Source organism: Marmota flaviventris, chromosome 2 (genome assembly GCF_047511675.1).
Source record: "Marmota flaviventris isolate mMarFla1 chromosome 2, mMarFla1.hap1, whole genome shotgun sequence".
Taxonomy (NCBI): domain Eukaryota; kingdom Metazoa; phylum Chordata; class Mammalia; order Rodentia; family Sciuridae; genus Marmota; species Marmota flaviventris.
This window is the reverse complement of record NC_092499.1, coordinates 93,140,779-93,153,560: the sequence shown is the minus strand read 5'-3', so window position 1 is coordinate 93,153,560 and position 12,782 is coordinate 93,140,779. Positions and strand designations below refer to the sequence as shown.

The 12,782-nt window shown below is 38.0% G+C and overlaps 1 long non-coding RNA gene, 1 other non-coding gene and 2 pseudogenes across 2 annotated transcripts in view; 3 read left to right on the top strand and 1 right to left on the bottom strand.

Annotated features, from left to right (window-relative positions):
• The window catches only part of LOC139701352 (uncharacterized), a 32,649-nt gene extending 29,631 nt beyond the window's left edge, over window positions 1-3,018 (top strand). Inside the window, exon 2 of the long non-coding RNA XR_011706428.1 lies at window positions 801-3,018. This is a non-coding gene — a long non-coding RNA (uncharacterized lncRNA). The remainder of the gene's footprint in view (window positions 1-800) is intronic.
• Window positions 3,019-3,698: 680 nt separating this feature from the next.
• Window positions 3,699-4,251, top strand: LOC114081725 (myelin-associated neurite-outgrowth inhibitor-like; annotated as a pseudogene).
• Window positions 4,252-5,538: 1,287 nt separating this feature from the next.
• Trnag-ccc (transfer RNA glycine (anticodon CCC)) lies at window positions 5,539-5,612 on the bottom strand. The gene has a single exon. It is a non-coding gene; the product is annotated as a tRNA-Gly (tRNA).
• Window positions 5,613-10,284: 4,672 nt separating this feature from the next.
• LOC114085076 (large ribosomal subunit protein eL18 pseudogene) lies at window positions 10,285-10,883 on the top strand (annotated as a pseudogene).
• Window positions 10,884-12,782: the final 1,899 nt, after the last annotated feature.

The window sequence follows — 12,782 nt, the reverse complement described above, 5'->3', positions numbered from 1 at the left end:
CTGATCCAGGAGCAGCATGGCAGGATGTTGCTTGAGAAGTGTTCTGTATTTCTCAATTTATAAGCAGAGAGAGCTGTGCTCAGGGAGCCATTTTGCTAAAGTCATGTCTGAATTTGTTGCCTTAGGAATCCTAGATATTGCCTCAAATATTGTCATACTTAGATAGCTTTTACAATGATGACATATGTTCCTACTATCCCTAGTATTTCTAGTGTTTTGAACATGAAAGGTTTCTGTATTTTGTCAGATGTTTTCTCTGCATCAATTGATATAATCATATGATTCTTCATATTTATTGATTTCCGTATGTTGAGCCAACCTTGCATCCCTGGAATGAACCCCACTTGATCTTGGTGCACTATTTTTTAAATATGTTTTTGTATGAGATTTGCCAGAATTTTTATGAGAATTTTTGCATCAATGTTCATCAGGAATATTGGTCTGAAATTTTATTTCCTTGAGGTGTCTCTACCTGATTTTGGTATCGGGATGATACTAGCTTCATAGAATGAATTTGGAAGGGTTCCTTCCTTTTCTATTTCATGGAATAATTTGAGTAGTATTGGTATTAATTTTTCTTTGTAGGTTTTGTAGAACTCAGGACTTTTCTTGGTTGGTAGGCTTTTCATGGTGTCTTCTATTTCCTTGCTTGAAATTGATCTGTTTAAATTGTGGATATCCTCTTGACTCAGTTTGGGTTGATCATATGCCTCTAGAAATTTTTCAGTGTCTGAGGTTTTCTATTTTACTGCAGTATAAATTTTCAAAACAGTTTCTAATTGTCTTTTTTATTTCAATAGCGTCTGTCATGATATTTCCTTTTTCATCACATCATTCTAAATGGAGAAAAATTGGAAGCATTCCCTCTAAAAACTGGAACAATACAGGGAAGCCCTCTTTCATCACTTCTATTCAACATAGTCCTTGAAACCCAGAGCAATTAGACAGATTTAAAAAAATTAAAGCGATACAAATAGGAAAAGAAGAACTCAAACTATCATTATTTGCTGATGACATGATTCCATACTTAGAGGATCCAAAAAACTCCACCAGAAAACTTCTAGAATTAATTAATGAATTCAGCAAAGTAGCAGGATATAAAAGCAATATCCATAAATCAAATGCATTTCTATATATCACAGATGAATTCTCTGAAAGAGAAATTAGGAAAACTCTCGCCATTCACAATAGCCTCAAAAAAATAAAATACTTGGGAATCAACTTAACAAAAGAGATGAAGACCTGTACGAAGAAAACTACAGAACACTAAAGAAAGAAACTGAAAAAAAGACCTCAGAAGATGGCAAGATCTCCTATGCTCTTGGATAGGCAAAATTAATATTGTCAAAATGGCCATACTATCAAAAGCGTTATACAGATTCAATACGATTCCAATTAAAATCCCAACATCATTCCTTATAGAAATAGAAAAAGCAATCATGAAATTCATTTGGAAAAATAAAAGACCCAGAAAAGCAATCCTTATCAAGAAGAGTGAAACAGGAGTCATCACAATACTAGACGTTAAACTATACTACAAAGCTATAGTAACAAAAAACGGCATAGTATTGGCACCAAAATAGACTTGTAGACCAATGGTACAGAATAGAAGACACAGAGACAAACCCACATAAATACAGTTACCTCATACTAGACAAAGGCACCAAAAACATACAGTGGAGAAAAGATAGCCTCTTCAACAAATGGTGCTGGAAGAATTGGAAATCCATATGCAGCAAAGTGAAAATAAACCCATATCTCTCATCATGCACAAAACTCAACTCAAAGTGGATCAAGGACCTAGGAATTAGTCCAGAGACCCTGAGCCTAATAGAGGAAAAAGTAGGCCCCATCATGTTGTATTGGGTCCCAACTTCCTTAACAAGACTCCTAAAGCTCAAAAAATAAAATCAAGAATTAATAAATGGGACGAACTCAAACTAAAAAGCTTCTTCTAAGCAAAAGAAACAATTAATGAGGTGAACAGAGAGCCTACATTTTTGGAGCAAATTTTTGCCACACACATGTCAGATAGAGCACTAATCTCCAGGATATATAAAGAACTCAAAAAACTTAACACCAAAAAAACCAAACAAACAACCCAACCAACAAATGGACTAAGGAACTGAACAGACACTTCTCAAAAAATAAATATACTTGATCAACAAATATATGAAAAAATGTTCAACATCTCTAGTAATTAGAGAAATACAAATCAAAACTACTCTAAGGTTTCATCTCATACCAGTGAGAATGGCAGCTATCAAGAATACAGACAACAATAAGAAATTTTTAAAAAAAGAATACAGACAATAATAAATGTTGGCAAGGATGTGGGGGAAAAGGCACACTCATATATTGCTGGTGGGACTGCAAATTGGTGCAACCAATCTGGAAAGCAGTATGGAAATTCCTTAGAGAACTTGGAATGGAACCACCATTTGACCCAGCTATCTCACTCCTCAGTCTATACCCAGAGGACTTAAAATCAGCATACTGTAGTAATGCAGCCACATCAATATTCATAGCAGCTCAATTCACAATAGCTAAACTGTGGAAGCAACCTAGATGCCCTTCAATAGACGAATGTATAAGGAAACTGTAGTAAATATACACAATGGAATATTATGTGGCATTAAAAGAGAATAAAATTATGGCATTTGCAGGTAAATGGATGGAGCTGGAGAATAAGCCAATCCCAAAAAACCAAAGGCCGAATGTTCTCTTGGATAAGTGGATGCTGATCCATAACAGAGAGCAGGAAGGCATGGGAAAAATGGAGGAACTTTGATTGGGCAAAGGTGAGGGAGGGTAAGGAGGGTGCATGGGGGCAGGAAAGACGGTGAAATGAGATGGACATTATTACCCTAGGTACATGTATGACTGCACATATGGTATGATGCTACATCATGTACAACCATAGAAATGTAAAGTTGTGCTGCAATTGTGTACAATGAATCAAAATAAATTCTTCTGTCATATATACCTTGTTAAAATAAATTAATTAACTTTAAAAAATATTGCCATGCTGTCTCTGCTGATGTCTACCTTGTAACCTAGTGTGGCCCTAGTAGAATGCTGTTGAAGGTGGCACAGAGAAGATTATATGCAGTGAGATTGGATTAGAGATACAGAAGGGAGTGCAGCTCAGAGGCTGAGACTGGAGAGTCACAAGTTTGAGACTAGCCTGGGCAACACAGCAAGACCCCCCCCTCTCAAATTTTTTTTGGGGGGTACAGGGATTGAATCCAGGGGCACTCAACCACTAAGCCACATCCCCAGCCTATTTTGTATTTTATTCAGAGACAGAGTCTCACATCTCTGTTGCTGAGACTGGCTTTGAACTCGTGATCCTACTGTCTCCCAAGCTGCTGGAATTACAGGCGTGCACCACAGCACCCTGTGTCCATCTCAAATTTTAAAAATACACAAATGATCAGGCATGGTGGCACACACCTATAATCCCAGGGACTCAGAAGGGTGAAACAGGAGGATTGCAAGTTTAAGGCCAGCGTCAGAAACTTAGTGGGGATCCAAGCAACTCAGTGATAACTTGTCTCAAAAACTAAAAAGGACTGGGGATGGAAGAAGGTGGCAGGGCAGTGGCCACAGATGGTCCTGCCCTGCTGAGTGTCTCCCCAAGGGCTGAATCCAAAAAAGAGACACCTATCGGACAGACTTTGAGAGTTCTTGAAATCATGAATCCTGTTTATAGCCCTGGATTATCTGGGGTTATCAATGCAAATGCCAAAGAAATTGTTTATCCAACTGGTTTCCCCATGAGCTATGCAGCTGCAGCCCCTGCCTATTCTCTACCTTGGAGGGAATCCTACCTTCCAAACAGGTTACACTCCTGGCACATCTTTCAAAGTGTCCTGTCCCCCAACAGCTGGGCCGTGCCACCATACTCTTCTTCTTCTGACCCTGTGGGAAGTGCCCACCCCCAGCAAAACCCTTGCACAGCAAGGCATGTACTACACACAGCCACTTATGCAACACCTCCTCACGTCATCCTTCACACCCTGGTGGTGCAGCCCAACATAATGCAGCTATAGTGTACCCTGATCCCATCCCTCCTCCTAGAGGCAATGGGGTCACATGGGCATGGTTCCTGGGATCATGATGACCATGTCAGCAGGTACCCTGCTGACTGTTCACCCCCCAACTCCTTTTGCTCCTTGCCCAGTCACTGTGCCCACATACCGGGTCCCAGGAATACCCACCTACAGCTATGTGCCCCCTCAACGGTGATCACTCTGCAAATAAATATTTGCGATGGAGCTGTGCAGTCACATCACTGCTGGTGCTGCAGACCTTTTGCCTCCAACCAGGACTTTCTTCTTAATGCTAGGGACAAGCTAAGCTGTCCTGGCCCAGCAGCTCCCAGCGTTGTTAGTCTCTAGCTAACTCCAAGGGTTGGTCTTAAAGCAAATCCTGTTTTGTGGACTGCCTGGCAATTTTTTAGCTAACTGTAGTGATAAAAAGGCAGTATTAATCTATTCTGAATTGTTTCTAGTTGAATACATGTTTAAAAAGTAAAAACAAATGCAAAAACAAAGCTTGCTCACTCTATCTGCAAAACCATCTTATGCAAAACCCAAAGGAAAGGAAATATTGTACAACTGTATTACTAATGCACTGTTGTGTGCAAAGTAAAAAAAAAAAAAAAAAAAAGACTAGGGATGTAGTTCAGTGGTAAATCGCCCCTGCGTTAAACCCCTTTTGCCCTCAAAATAAATAAAAAATACAAATGGACTAGAATAAAACTATTTCAAATAAATGCATTTGAATAATCTGTGGAAAGTGCTGTAAGCAAGGAGACTCCTCATTATTAAGATATGAATTTTCTTTTTTAAAAGAGTCATGAAATAAATGGGATAAAAATTTTGAAAAATAGACAAAGTACTTGAATACATATTTTATCTAAAGAAGATAAAACAATTGGTCAACATATAATTGAAAAGATGCTCAAGGGCTGGGATAGTGGCTCAGTGGCAGAATGCTTGCTCAAATGTGTGAGGCACTGGGTTTGATCCTCAGCACCACATAAAAATAAATAGATAAATAATAAAGGTATTGTGTCCATCTACAACTAAAAAAATATTTTTAAAAAAAGAAAGAAAAGATGCTCAATATCATTAGTCATTAGGAAAATCCAAATCAAAGCCACAGTGAGATACAATTTCTCTGTTATAATTTTTTAAAATTGGAAAATAACCAGTGTTGTTGAGGATAAAAAGAAATTGGAACTCTCATACGTTGCTGATGAGAATGTAAAATGATGCCGCTGCTGTGGAAAAGTTTGGTAGTTCTTCAAAAAGTTAAACATAGAATTACCACATGACCTAACAGTTCCACTCCTAGGTATACACCCAAAAGAGTTGAAAACAGACATTCAAACAAAAACCTCTATGCAAATGTTAATATCACTATTTACAATAGCCACAAGTGCATTGATGACTGTTTATTTTGTCTTCATTTCATATCTAGAGTCTCACCTTTACCTTTCCAAATGCAATATAGCTATTTTTTTTTTCTTTGTGGTGCTGGGGATTGAACCCAGGACCTTCTGCATGGGAGGCAAGCACTCTACCAACTGAGCTATATCCCCAGCCCCATAATGTAGCCTTTTTTCTCTTTCAATATTACCTCTCCAGTTTCTTTTTCTGAAACTCCTATCAAACAGACATCAGAGTTTCTCACTCCAGTCTCAATTTTTCTTAATTTCTCTTTTATATTTCCTAATGTCATAGTATCTTGCTTTACTCTGGACATTTTCTTCAATTCTTATAGATGCAATTTATTTTTTGTTTCTATTTTTGCAAGAGACTTGGGTGAAGGTGGAAGCAGAGCCATATTTGAGGATATTTTCTTTAGGAAACAATATGTGCACAAGTTCTTTTTTTCCCCATGACAGCACTCAGGAGTGCTTACTGTGCGGTCTTGCTCCTCCACACTACCTCATGAACAGATTGTTTCCTGTAAATATAGCTTATTTGTCCTTATTCAACTTCACTTTACCTGTATCTCAAAGATAAGAGCTCTGAAGTTTTTCCTTTAGCCTACTGTATCCATCTGTTCTCATTGTTCTCTACAAGGTACATGTAGGTCTTGGTCCACATGATAAGGCACTTTTCTATGTAATTTTTTTTGGGGGGGATACTGGGCAATTTGCCACTGTGCTGCATCTCCAGCCCTTTTTTATTTTGAGACAGGGTTTCACTAAATTGCTTAGGGCCTGCTAAATTGCTGAGGCTGCTTCAAATGTGGATCTTCCTGCCTCAGCCTCCAGGGTTACTGGGATTACAAGTGTGCACCACCATATCCAGCTGTAATTCTTTCTTTATGTTAGATCTGCACTCCTTCTTCATAGGTTGTATTCCAAGTTACTTGATGTATCTAGTTTCATTGTAAAGAGTTTATCTATTTTTCATTGTCCTTGTAGTTTTGACTTAAAGAAGGATTAGTTTCTAAGAGAAGAGGGGGAAATCAGTATTTTTATTCTACCACTTTAAAACTAAAGCTTAAATTGTCACTGAAACTTTATCCAGTATTTCTAGCTCTCTAGACAAGGGTGTGTATGTGTGCATGAAGGGGATAGCCATATTTCAAGATGTTTTCAATACACCACCAACCAGATTGAGTAATAGACTTTTAGCAATAATCAGTGTGGATGCCATTCCTCAAATAATACAAGTTGAATTTCTCTCCAGCCCATGGAAATAGAGACTCAAAGTCAATATTTAAGAGTGTTATAGAAAATACTGTGAGGTTTTTGCATGTTTAATTTTTTTTAGACTAAGAGTAATTCCCAGTGCCTACCAGAAATATCTGCCATCCCCATAGCCCACACTAAACATCAGCACTCCACATACCATGTGGCTTCCACTCCCTTTCCCAAACCACAGATGGGCTTCTGACCTATTCCATAGACTGTCCAGCAACCCTAGATCTGATCTAATGCAAAAAGAAGAATCTGGAAACAGAATCAGGAAACTGAAAGTAAGAGCAGTAGTTTGAAGGATCATCATGAGGTAGAGTTCAGGAAAGGAAAGATTATGGGATGGAGAGTCATAAAGAAACAATCTTGGAGATGAAGTTTAAACAGAAGGAAGAAAAACATGCAGAAATGTAGGGTGAAGTCAGCTATTGGGTAGAGACAAAAATTATAGAAACAATGTGGAAGGACTGGGGTTGAGGCTTAGAGTGCTTGCCTAGCATGCATGAGGCACTGGGTTCGATCCTCAGCACCACATAAATGTAAAATAAAGATATCGTATCCACCTAAAGCTAAAAAATAAATATTTTTTAAAAAGAAGCAATGTGGACAGTGGCTGTGTTATATTAACCACTACACTGTCCTTTGATTCTTCCTAGCAAGATGCTTTGTCATTGTAGGGGCCCAAAACATGTGTTGGAGAAATAAACATTTATCCTAATAATAAGTGAGGGTTTCTCTTTGCTTAAGGTAGCTTGTCTGAATCTCTGCCCTTTTAATAGACCATCTACCTCAACTAGATACTCATTTGGTAGAGTTTGCTAAACACTCATTTAATGACACTCTCAACCTTCATCTTTCTTGACTTATTTACTTTATCCTTTGGCCCCTGTGATGTGATACTGTCCTAGTTCTCCTTCCTTTGGCCCCTCCTCTGCCTTGGTTAGTTTCTCTTACTCTTCTCATTCTAAGTGTGGACAATGGCATGGTCTGTCTTCAGCTCTCTTCTAGCTCCACTCTATATTCTTCTTACCAAATTAGTCATTCATTATATGATTTCATATACAACCTCTATATGAGTAACTATCAAATCTGAATCTCTGAGCCTATGACTGGGTCCTTCAAAACCAATATTACTAGAACAGAAATCATTTTTTCCCAAATCAGTTCCTTCTGTTGTTCTCCTTCTTTTTATTATTTCTTTGCTTTTTTTTTTTTTTTTTTAACATCGTCTATGTTGCCCAGGCTGGTCTTGAATGTGTGGGCTCAAGGGATCTTCCACTCCCAGACTCCCAAGTAGTTGGGACTATAGGCGTGTGCCACCACACCCAGCTCTCTTTCCTTCTTTTGACTTCCCTATATCTATTAATTGCATCACAAGTCTTCCAGTTTTTAAATCTGAATTATCTTTAGATATTTTATTATCTTCTTCATGCCCTATCATCTAATCAGTTGCAAGCTCTAGTTAATAATGATTATTAACCCTCCAAAATCTTCTGTTGTTCTTTGTAGCCTACCAAGATAAGTTTTTGTGAGTTTTTTGAAGGCCAGAATTCAGAATTCTCTTCAATATGTTGAAAATTCATATTTCTAGTCTTATTTTCCATGGTTCTGCTATACATTGAAAAACTTTAATTTACTGTCCTTTTACATGTTAATAATTCATTTAAATTTCATTAACCAAAAGATAACAAAATATTCAAAAACAGAGTACTTCATTTTTTGTCCCAGACTGAGTGAGAAATTATGTGAAAGTGAGAGAACAAAATCTGTTTATTCTCCATCCTTTCAATGTGCTAAAAGACCAAACCCAGAAAAAATATTCAAGTACAAAAAATTTGCATTTTTACTTGGGACGCTAAGGTAGGAGGATCACAAATTCAAGGCCAGCCTGGGCAACTTAGTTAGACCCCGACTCAAAATTAAAAAAAAGGGATGGGGTTGTGGCTCAGCAATAGAGCACTTGTCTAGCATGCAAGAAGCCCTGGGTAGAATTCCCAGTACAGGAAAAAAAAAATGCGTTTCAAGCCAGCCAGGACTGTCTTGAAAACTTTAAAAACAGATGCTTTCTGAATAAAACAAAACTTGTAGGAGAACCCAGCCAACAGGGGATGATCTAGGAGAAAGGGTACCTTACCTACCAGAGCTGGTTTGTGCTGATAAATCCAGCCACTGCTGCTACTGCTGTTGCTGCTTTAATTCTTTTATTATTTTTTTATTTATATGAGGTGCTGAGAATTGAACCCAGTGCCTCACACATTAGGAAAGTGGTCTACCACTGAACCACAACCCCAGCCCCTTCTTCTTCTTTTAAAAAAAAATATTTTTTTAGGGCTGGGATTGTGGCTTAGCGGTAGAGGGCTTGCCTAGCGTGGGAGGGACCCAGGTTCGATCCTCAGCACCACATAAAAAGTAAAGGCATTGTGTTGTGTCTATCTATGCCTAAAAAATAAATATTTAAAAAAATATTTTTTAGTTGCGGATGAATACAATACCTTTATTTTATTTATTTATTTTTATGTGATGATGAAGATCAAGCCCAGTGCCTCACACGTGCTAGGCAAGTGCTCTACCACTGAGTGACAACTCCAGCTTCTTTTGAAAGTGGATGTTATTTAGGAATTTTATTCAATATGTTTTTAAAATATATTTGAAGTAGATAGTAGTTGCCAAGACTGGGTCAAAGAGGTTTGGAGGTGACTGATAATGGCCTTGGGATTTCTTTGGGGGATAATGAAAATGTTCTGGAATTAAGATAATGGTGATGGTTGTACAATTTTGAGAATATGCCAAGAACCACTGAATTGTACATTTTAAAAGACTGAAATTATGATATGAAAAATATATTTAATGATATTGGTTGTTCATACAATATGATTGATTTGGGATTTTATGGTTAATTCATCTTGCCAGTTGAGGTTCTTCCAGTTAGCCTGTCTCTCAAGAATAAATCCTTTAGCCAGGCATGGTGGCACACACCTGTAATCCCAGCAACTAAGGAGTCTGAGACAGAAGGATCACAAGTTCAAAGCCAGCCTTAGAAACTTAGCAAAACTTGTCTCAAAATTAAAAAGGGCTGGAGATGTGGGCTCAATGGTTAAGCACGTATGGGTTCAATCCTCAATACCTGCCCCCGCCAAAAAAAAAAAAAAAAAAAAAAAGAAAGAAAGAAAAAACACATCTTCTGCTATAATAACAAGACATGGATCATGTAATATTTAGTAAGCATTCACTATGCAAAATGCTTTATGCATATTATCTCATTTAATCTTTATAAAAACCCTATGAGATAGGTATTATTACCCCACTTTTAAGGAAACTGAAGCTTAGAGAGGTTAAGTAACTTGCCAAAAATCACAGTTATTAGTTATTGGAGCCCATATTTGAATTCCTTATCTGCCTCCAAAGCCTTTTATCTTAATCATTAAATAGCAAAAGGCCAATCAATAATGCTTTATGAAACTGGATTTATTAAGAAGATCTAATGAATGAGGCAAAATACCTGGAACAACTTTTTACTGCACTGGAGAGAGGTAAAAAATTGAAACCAGGCTCTCTCTTTCCAGACTAGGCCGAGCTCTAGGCGCCATCATGGGAGTCGACATAGGCCACAACAAGGACCGAAAGGTTCAACGCAAGCAGCCCAAGAGCCAGGAAGTCTACCTAAGGCTGTTGGTCAAGTTGTACAGGTTTCTGGATAGAGGAACCAATTCTACTTTCAACCAAGTGGTACTGAAGAGGTTGTTCATGAGTCGCACCAATAGGCCACCTCTCTCCCTCTCCCGGAAGGATGATCCCGAAGATGAAGCTTCCTGGCCGAGAAAACAAAACCTCTGTGGTCGTGGGGACCATAACAGATGACGTTGGTTTCAGGAGGTGCCTAAACTGAAGGTGTGCGCACCGAGCGTGAGCAGCCGAGCCGCAGCCGCATCCTCAAGGTTGGGGGCAAGATCCTCACCTTTGACCAACTGCCCCTGGACTCCCCCAAGAACCGTGGCACTGTCCTCTTCTCTGGTCCTCGCAAGGGCCGAGAGTGTACCGTGTACTGGCATTTTGGCAAGGCTCCTGGGATCCCACAGAGCCACACCAAACCCTGTGTCCGCTCCAAGGGCAGGAAATTCGAGCGCGCCAGAGGCCGAGGGCCAGCCGTGGGTACAAAAACTAACCCCGGATTTACTGTTAATAAAGAGGCTTTGAATTTGAAAAAAAAAATTGAAACCAAAGGAGATTCTAAATTTCAGTACCTGGAAATCTTTTTTTATTTTTTTTTTTAAGATTTATTCACTTTTTTTTTAAGAGAGAGAGAATTTTAATATTTATTTATTTGTTTTTTAGGTGGCCACAACATCTTTATTTGTATGTGGTGCTGAGGATCGAATCCAGGCTGCATGCATGCCAGGCGAGCACGCTGCCACCTGAGCCATATCCCCAGCCCAGTACTTGGAAATCTTTTAGGATATCTTGTCTTTATAAAGCTGTGGCTGGTAGGAATCACTTTCTAAGAAAGTGCGTCCTCCTTCTTCCACTTACTGCACACATTCTCAGAACAGAGAAAAGGCAAGGAGAGCTATGATGTCATTAAAAATTTGTTTAAGTAACTTGCCATACATACCCATTTGTCCCACTCTTCAGCATATACCCAAAGGACTTAAAATTAGCATACTCTAGTGACATAGCTACATCAATGTTCATAGAAGAACTTCAGATAGAGCATTAATCTCCAGGATATATAAAGAACTCAAAAAATAATGCCAAAATAACAAATAACTCAATCAATAAATGGGCAAAGGAACTGAACAGACACTTCACAGAAGAAATATGAATGGTCAACAAATATATGAAAAAAATGTTTAACATCACTAACAATTAGAGAAATGCAAATTAAAATTACACTGAGATTTCATCTCACTCCAGTCTGAATGGCAATTATCAAGAATATAAGTTACAATAAATGTTGGCAAGGATATGGGGGGAAAGGTCCATTCATACATTGCTGGTGGGACTGCAATTGGTGCAACCACTCTGGAAAGCAATATGGAGATTCCTCAGAAAACCTGGAATGGAATCACCATTTGACCCAGTTATCCCACTCTTTAGCATATACCCAAAGGACTTAAAATGAGCATACTGTAGTGACATGACTACATCAATGTTCATAGCAGCTCAATTCACAATAGTTAAGCTATGGAAAAAACCTACCTAGGTGCTCTTCAATAAATGAATAGATTTTTTTAAAAGTGGAATGTATACACAATATAATATTACTCAGCCATAAAGAAAAATGAAATTATGGCATTTGCAGTAAATGGATGAAACTGGATCTATCATGCTAAGTGAAATAAGCCAATCCCAAAAACCAAAGGCTAGGGGGAAGAGAGGGAGGATGGGAATGGGAAAAACAGTAGAATGAATCAGTCATAACTTTCCTATGTTCATATATGAATACACAGCCAATGTAACTCCACATCATGTACAAAGCACAAGAATGGGAAGTTATACTCCATGCTTGTATGTCAAAATATATTCTACTGTCACGAATAACTGAAAAGAACAAATAAAAAAAGAATTATTTAAAAAAGAAGAAGAAATCTGTAGGAAAATTTGTTATCCCAAAGATTTTATTTTCCTGAGAAGCTTTAGATTGCAAATTTTTGAAATCAAGGTTAATAAAATATATAAAGGGCATTCATTTGTTGCTTTCCAGCCTTTAGTCCTCCAAAGTAAGTTTTTAAAACTTTGATGGGCAGATTTTGAAGAATTAACCTAAGAGCAGAGAAATACAATCCATCTAGAGAGAAGCCATATGGCACAGCCAACTCATACTCAAGAGCAAAACGCACCCTTGCTTCATAAGTTCTGCCTAAATGTTAGATCATTTAGTTCACAGCTTTCTAGCCTCTGACTGAATATTTGAAATGAAATGCTTACTATCACAGGACCAATTTTTCTTACTATTATAGAAAAGTATCTATTTTTCCTGACTTGGCCTTAAAAGGGATAAGAATATAATAGGTAGAGACAATAGTGTTTATTCTTTTCCTCTAAAAATTATAAACACAATGTT